We start from the raw sequence: 8,643 nt of genomic DNA on the forward strand, positions 1-8,643 counted from the left end.
TGACTTATGTTAGAAGCTAAAAGTTTATGCTAGAAACATTTCTGAAGTCAAAATTCAATAAAAAAATAATTTTATTGCGGACGACTGTATTAAAAAATCGATTAATTTGATCGAAAATGAGAATATATTTTTGATATGTCTATGGAATGGAGTGAAGTGAATGTTTACCCCGGCGGTTCGTGCGTCGAATACTCTCACCCATTCGGACGACATGATCTTGTCAACGTAGTCGTTGGCTCTTAATTTGCTGAACTACAGGTAAAAAAAAGGTGCGTGGAGTCCCTACGCGCGTATGAAGTTATACTTCTTAGTGATATTCAGAAATGCATATCATTTTGTATGAAAGAAAACTAGAAAACTTAAATTCACATTTTATAAATTTATTATGCACATAAAATGAAGAATAAAGCAAAGTCTAAATGAATGAATTTTGACTCAGAAAGTAGTTCCGTCTCTTCGTTGCGGAAGAGAATATGCAGCGTAATCATCTCTCTTTTGTTCTTCGCCAATTTGGCTTGTGAAGATCAATTTTTTGTTAGTGACATATTCATATGTGTACGCATATGTATGTTTGTATGCTTGTGATTTATTTGTTCGGCAATGTATGCAAATATATGTACATATAAGTATATATGAATGTATGAACATGGAAGTCAATGCGCGCACATGCGTATACATACACTCATATGAGCATGTGCAGATACACAAGATAGGATAGAAGATGTATGCTTTTTAATATCGTATACTATACAAATAAATATTTTTCTTACTAATAGAAATTAAAATAAAGAAAAATATTTATTTTTATAGTATACGATGTTAAAAGCAAAAATTTAAAAATTTATTCTGTCGGGATTCGAACCTGGGACCTGTGTTAGCATCTTGACCTTCCAAGCGCTTACCACCAACACCACCATTGATAATTACGTTGCGCTGACTTAAGTATGATTTGGTTATTCATGCAAGAAACATACGATGGGTTCTAATAATTTTGTTTAAGTATAGAAATATACATACTTTGTAGAACATTTGCTTTCGCAATAAATTTATCACAGCAATATACATATACATAATATGTATATACATATGCATAATATGTATATACATATACATAACATTGCTGTGATGCCCTGAGAAGTATAGTCTTAACAAATTTATTTTTAATTTTTTGCTTACTAATAGAAATTAAATTTATCACAGCAATATTATGTATATGTTTATGTATATTGCTGTGATAAATTTATTTTCTATTAGTAAGAAAAAAATATTTATTAGTATAGATTTCCAAAAGCACAGAAATGATTCTGTGAATTTATTCATTAAAATCGCCACTCAGAAGTCATTTTATCCCTTGTAAGCGAGCGATTTTCTTAAATCTCACGCTCCCAGATAAAACCATATACCTCGTCCTCGTGGGTCAGTTTCAAAAACCACAGAAATGATTCTGTGTGATTCTGAAAGGCCAACGCAGAGTATTTCAACCAAAAGATACGTAAAATAGTTGAGAATTCGCAGAAAGGCAAACGAAAGAAAAAGAAGTATAACTTCAATAATGCACAAGCATACAAACATACATATGCGCACACATGTGAATATGTCACCTACCAAAAATTGAAACATTGTTCTACAAAAACAACAACAGCATAAGCATGGGACATTGTGTTGTGTTGCTGTGTCGGCCGAGCTGTGCCGAAAGAAACGAACAAACGATCGCCGATTGTCACCGCTTCGCCTGCTGCTCGCACATCTTCGCAGACAAGGTTGCGTTACATTCATATGGATGGAGCGAGGTTGCGCAACTTTGCGTTACTTTTATATGGAAGGTTGCGCAACCAGAATCTATCGCAACCTTTTCCGGCGTCGTATAAGATGTATAACTTCAAAAAACTTCATTCGGTCAATGCCGTGGCAATGTATTCCAAATTCAGACATCGTGGCATAAAGGCAGCTTCTTTTCGTGCTATCGAAAGCAGTTTTTAAATCGTCGAAGAGGTGGTGAGTATCGGTTCTGTTTTCACGAGTCTTTTCAAAGATTTGGCGCATGGTGAATATCAGGATAGTTGTTGATTTTCCACTATCAGTTTGTTGACGATGCGCTCGATAGAGCCTTATATGCGATGTTGAGGAGACTTATCCCACAGTAGTGCGCGCAGATTGTGGGATCTTCCTCTTTGTAGATTGAACAGAGCACACAAAAATTCCAATCGTCGGGCATGCTTTCGTCCGATCATATTCTGCAAAGAAGATGCTCTTCATCAATTCTTCGCCGTCGTGCTTGAAAAGCTCGGCCGGCAATCCATCGGCCCCCGCCACTTTGTTGTTCTTCAGACGGATAATTGTTATTCGGATTTGGGAATCGGGTTCACTATTTCCTGATATTATACTTTCACCCCCATTCAGCAGGTTGGAGAAGGGTTCCCTCTATAATGTTAGTATTGTGTCGTCATCAATCACTAGATCACCTCTGGGGATTATGAAAGAGTATATCAGAGCACAAAGAATTATAATTTGATAAGAAAAAGAAGTATGAAAATTTTTCATGCAACGACTCTTCAATTCATTCTCTAAATGTATGAAAAGCTTTATATTTTATAAAAACGATATTTTATTTACATATAATTAAAGTTAGTTGAAATAATGAAGTTGTAGTATCTTAGCATACGAACCGTAGGTGTATGACATATTATCGATAAAGGATTAGTAAAGCAAATATATGTAATATAATATAATAACAGAATTTTCATTGAAACTTTTTCTACGGTAAGCATCAGCAAACGCAGTAAAGTACAATTTTAGAAAAATATAGTTTGGGGGGCATCCGAAATAAGCCCTTATCGTTCGCGGTTGCAATGGCAGTGAGCCCATCTATTGTATTCAGCAAAACCGACCAAGCTAATAAAATTATTAATAGACTATATTTAACCAAAAATTTTTATTAAAGCGTGCAGCTATCAGTAAGAGGTTAAGGCAATAAATTACAGCTTATTGGACTTTTTGCTTGCTTAAAGCTTCGTCACAAATTTATGGTTGAAATTCGTTAATTACAAGCAAAGCCAAAAAACACTAAAATAGGATTTGTTCCCAAACATAAAAATACAATTGAAGTAAATTTTGAAATTTACCCATCGCTCGAAAACAAAACTAGCAAACAGAAATTCGCATCCCTCGAAATCACTCACCTACATAATCGGCGCTTACACCGATAACAATGAATGACGGAGTGGTGTATTTGTCTAACATTTTATTTATTTTAATTTGGGTTAATTTACTAATAGACATTTTCAGTGATTTTGACACAAAAGCACTCGGAAATTGTAATTAAATACATTTTTCTTAGTTAATAAAACTGTTCTTAGGAAAAAGACAGGACAGAACAAGACAAAACCAAAAACCACCAAGCCAAAGGCGCTCAAACACCAAGGTGTTACTTAATATCGTAGGACGGACGGTGGATGATATTTAATCGTAACATCGTAAGCATCATTCGTTGCTTTTGTTTTCATAACCATTCAGTGACATTACATTCACTCATTTGTAAAGTCATGCACACCTGCAAATACATACCACATGTGTACTAATAAAAAATACACACATATGTTGAGCTATTGTAAATATATGAATATTTCCTACAACACACCTGCGCTCGCTCAACCATATGTGGAATCATACATGTATGCACTTATATACTAAGAATACCAAGCGTATAGTTGGACATTTATAAGATTTGCAGATTTACTGTTTTGTTTTTTTTTTTTAGTTTAATAAGCGGAATATTTTAGAACTTAACAAAACCCTGGCTTACTTCGTTAAGATATTCAGCTACCTGTCTGATCCGCTGTTACTGTATGACATGGATAACGGACAAAGAAAATATGCGGTAACGGGTGGAGTTCCACAAGATTCTGAGCTTGTCCCATTGTTGTGGAACATATGGTGCAACGGGGTGCTGCATCTCTCAAGATATTGTCATAACTCTAGTGGAAAAAGAACTTGACCAACTTGAAAACCTCTGCAAAAAACCGTCAACTCGCTGGGAAAAAAGCAGAAGCTGTGCTGGTCACAAGCAGGAAAAAGCTCGAAGACATCAAATTATATAACGGGTGGGCCATATAAAATTTTAAATTTAAAAAGTCAATAAAAAACGACTTGATATTTTTCAAAGGTATTACATTTATTTAAAAGGTTGTTTTATGAAATTAATTTGTGGGAAACAATTTCGGACAAATGACCACCACGGCAGAGTTTACAGTAGCTTATCCGATCCACCCAATTTTGGAGTACTTTCTCGATGGTTTCAGGCTTTATGGCAGCTACAGCAGCCTGAATATCGTACTTTAGATCTTGAATTGTTTTTGGATGGTTGGAGCAACATTTATCTTAAACAGCTCCGCACAGAAAATAGTCCAACGGAGCTAAATCGCAACTTCTGGGAGGCCAATTCACATCACCTCTTTTGCTGATTACACGATTTTCGAAGATAGGGCGTAAAAGATTGAGTGTAGCGTTTGCTGTATGGCACGTAGCGCCGTCCTGCTGGAACCAAAGGTTGTCCAAGTCTTGCTCTTCAATTTGCTTCAAGAAAAATTCGGTTAACTTTGCGCGATATCGCTCACCATTGATGGTTACGGCGTTTCCTTTTTCATTTTCGAAGAAAAATGGACCGATGATTCCACCAGACCAAAATCCGCACCATACAGTGATTCGTGCTGGGTGCATTGGCTTCTCGACGATTACGTGCGGCTTTTCTGTGCCGCAAATGTGACAATTCTGCTGCTCCATCGAGGCAGAAATAAGCCTCGTCCTAAAAGATGATTTTTCGGTAAAATTTACCATCCTCGGTTTTTTTTTTTAAGTTTTCAATATTTCCCCGTTTTCTTCTTGTGAAAAACGACCCACTTCGTAAATTTTAGACTTACTGAAAATCTGTCACTTTCCGAATGGTATTTGACATTTCCAATGTCGAAATATAGATAATTCAAATTTAAAACGTTAGATGGCCCACCCTGTATTAACGCCCATAGTATCATGACCTAGAAGGCGCTAAAATACCTAGGAGTGCTAATAGACAATGTTCCAAAAGACTGAGAAGACTGAACAGGCGATTAGCGGTGGAGAAATAGGTGGACGAAAGGCCAACAAGCCTCAATGAATGGCAAAAAAGTTGAGACGCATTGTTCCTTCTGTGATAGCATGAAAATGAAAAGTATGAAAAGGAAAGAGCCGATCTAGAGAAATTGACCACGGAATAAATTGTGTCGAATAACAAAATGCGGCTATGACTAAATCGAAACTAGTGTGGAATAGTGTAAGAGCGTGGTGTGTTATAGTTCTGAAAGCGCTAAGAGGAAAGAGTGGCAACGTAACAAAATAAGAAGAATAAATGAGGAGTAGGCGTAATAAATAGCGATGTAATGATTCACAGCAGTTCCGTGGAGCAAATTACAAGCAATGACGATGGAATTAAGGGTGGTAGGTGTATTGGTCTCCGCTTCTGCGACCAATATGAGTCGTACATACAGTCTGAAAATTGCTGTATCTTTCGAAGATTCCTCTTTAAAATCACAAAAACAAAAACAACACAAACAACAACTATATTATCGTTCGAGATATATAGTTTACCAAAATAGGTCTACAAAGTGGCTTCCAAAATAAACAGGGCTTTTGGCTCTAGCGGCCTCTGGTGGCGCCAACTACGAGGTATGACAATTAAGTAATGATATTGATTCCTTAAAAACCGTATATTTGAAAGTTATTCTACAACTCTGCCATCTCATTCAGGTGGCTGTTGAGGGCGGTGTGGCACGGCGCGTTGTCGTGATAAAGGATCCAGTTACGAGCGATGTCTGGGCGCACCCTGTTTACACGTTTTCGCAATCTTTCGAGTACTTGGCAACAGTAGACTTGATTCACAGTTTTCCCAGGTGGAACGAACTCTTTGTGGACGATTCCACGGCTATCAAAAAAGTCAATAATCATTGTTCTCATCTTCGACTTGCTCATGCGAGCTTTTTCGGGCGGGGGACGCGCGGGGACAACCGTTGTGAGCTTTGGCGTTTGGTTTCCAGGTCTAAGAGCACTATCACCATACACTTTTATAATTTTAGCGTACGTTTCTGAAGCTGTTTCGCCCAATCTGGCGCAAAATTTTATCGCAACGCGTTGCTCTTGATTTTGTTTTTCCATTTTCGACAATTTTAATTACCTGCAAAGTAGCAGCTGTTAAATGTGCTTCCGCAGCATAAAGGTAAGGTTGAGCAGCTTCTTACGCTTCCTCAGTGAGCCTCAGTTTATCGTTTCATCGTTCGAAAGTGAAAACTAAGGTAAAATAACTCTATAAGTTATGTGAATACTCATTGCTGCTTATTCTAGTAAGCATATCTTATACAGGTTTTGTCCAGGGGAAGCACTAAAAGCCTCTAAAATCATGAAAAGAAATAAATATGACTTTCAGTTATAAAACGCTGAAACCACTACAGAGAAATCACTTTCGCGTGCAAAGAAGGCGACATGCTGAGATTTGATTCTTTTTATTAAAAAATGCTTCCGGACTTTTGTGTGAGTTATGGCTTTTCGTATGCAGGTTTTACATATTGGGACTTATATGTTTAAAATTAATTTGATTAACTGAAATATTATTGCAATGTCTTGTGAAGAATTTTTTTTTTTACCCATTTACGGTTGGTTTTGTTTTTTAGGGAGTCCAAAATGAAATTGTTGCCAAGGGACTACTTATTGCGGTGAAAAAGTCGTTTTGTCGCATCTTATTCAGAATTGTACTAACCGTTAAAAGGTTACTTTGATTTCACAAAGCAGATGGCTGCAGTCCTTGATAACGAGAGGCTCTTTGATCAGTAGGTCAGTTGGACATTAAACTACTATAATAAGTAAAATATAGAAAACTATAGGTCCGAGAAACTCTTACTTGACGTGGCTTTTTAAGGGATGTCGTTGAACCTATTTTTCAGATTACCAAGCGAGAAAATATGCTGTAAACCCTAGAAGACTTTCTGGAAATACATTCTTTAACGAGTCTTGCACTGAAACGTATCTTTCATCCACTCCTTCTTTATTAAAAGGGATCACTAGAATACTAATATATGGCTTTCTAACCGTCTATTCTATGTGTAGTTTTAATATAACAAATTTATGTTTTGAAATTAAGACCTTGATATTAAGTAAACTTGAATCCAAATATTCCTTCACCATTATTTATATTTTGCCAACGCAGAAAAATAAAAATTCATTATTTATAAAAATAAAAAAACTTGATGTTCATATCTCAGTTTCTATTACCGTTCCATGCAGTAAGAAACACTATTTGCACAATCCCAAACAATTCAATAAGTGACCACAAACAAATATGTATTATAAGCTCTTTCCAAACTGTAAGCACACACAGACGCATACTGCAATGTCATGCAGTGGGTGTCTCGCACAAATTTACTTGCTATTGCAAAAGTGCAACCAAATTTACGATATATTTTCACTATTTATTAGGTCTACAACTTTTCTTCCGCCGTTTTTTTTTTGTAAATTTAAGGATTTATTTTGTATAAACGGTCCAAAAGTGTTTTCCCTTATTCCCTCAAAAAGCAATGCTTAATTAACACAGGAAATGCTTAATGATCCATTTTTTTTGTAAACTAACACAAGTTGCTTTACAAAAATTCTGTAATTTTCTAATACCTAATAGAAATCATATAGATGGTAGTAGTATACCAAGATCGATATAAAACAATTTAATCAATTTAATCGACCAGAGTTTGACCCTAGAGGCATCTATTGGAAAACGGCGGAAGCAAAGTTGTAGACCTAATATCTTTTTCCCTCCAGTTCTAACTTCTTTCGCCCTCCTAGTTTGTGCTTCTCTCAATATTTCCTTCGATATAAAATTGGCCTTGTTATTGTTGGAATCAATTCCTTCCTTTATTCCCTTCAATATTTTCTATTATTTGCACCACGTTTTACATCTATGTGTTTTCTTTCTTACGTATATGTTTTGTAAGATTAGTTTAATCTTTATGGTAAATTGTAACAACAAAAATTACTAATATTAGTTTCTTTTAAAATTTGCTGTTCTTCAATTCTAGTATTTGACAACGTGCACATGTAATTTTACAAAAGACATGCCTCATTCTATAAGACCTTCAACTGATGAAAATATAAAAAAAAACAGGTAAGGAAGGGCTAAGTTCGGGTGTCACCGAACATTTTATACTCTTGCATGATAAAGTGATAATCGAGATTTCATTATCCGTCATTTACATATTTTTTTATTTTGCTGTAAAATTAATTAGAAATAAATTGTGAGAGATTTACCGATATTTTCGGTGAAAACTTAGGTTAGGTTAGGTTAGGCACTGAGTTCTTCGTGTTCGATATCAGGGGCCTAGAAAAATTATAATCCGATCACGACAATTTTTCCACAAGGGATACCTCAGCTCAAATACCGTATTTGTGTAAAGTGTTATTCCGCTATCATCATTGGTTCCTAATGTATATATTATACAGGGAAGACATCAGATGGAATTCAAAATAGCGTTGTATTGGAAGAAGGCGTGGTTGTGAACCGATTTCACCCACATTCCGTAGATGTTATCAGGGTGTTAAGAAAATATTACATACCGAATTTCATTGAAATCG

The 8,643-nt window shown here is 35.8% G+C and overlaps 1 pseudogene; it reads right to left on the reverse strand.

The window, feature by feature from the left end:
* Positions 1-1,327: 1,327 nt before the first annotated feature.
* Positions 1,328-1,457, reverse strand: LOC125775966 (small nucleolar RNA U3; annotated as a pseudogene).
* Positions 1,458-8,643: the final 7,186 nt, after the last annotated feature.

The sequence above is a fragment of the Bactrocera dorsalis genome, chromosome 1, assembly GCF_023373825.1.
Source record: "Bactrocera dorsalis isolate Fly_Bdor chromosome 1, ASM2337382v1, whole genome shotgun sequence".
NCBI classification, from domain to species: Eukaryota; Metazoa; Arthropoda; class Insecta; order Diptera; family Tephritidae; genus Bactrocera; species Bactrocera dorsalis.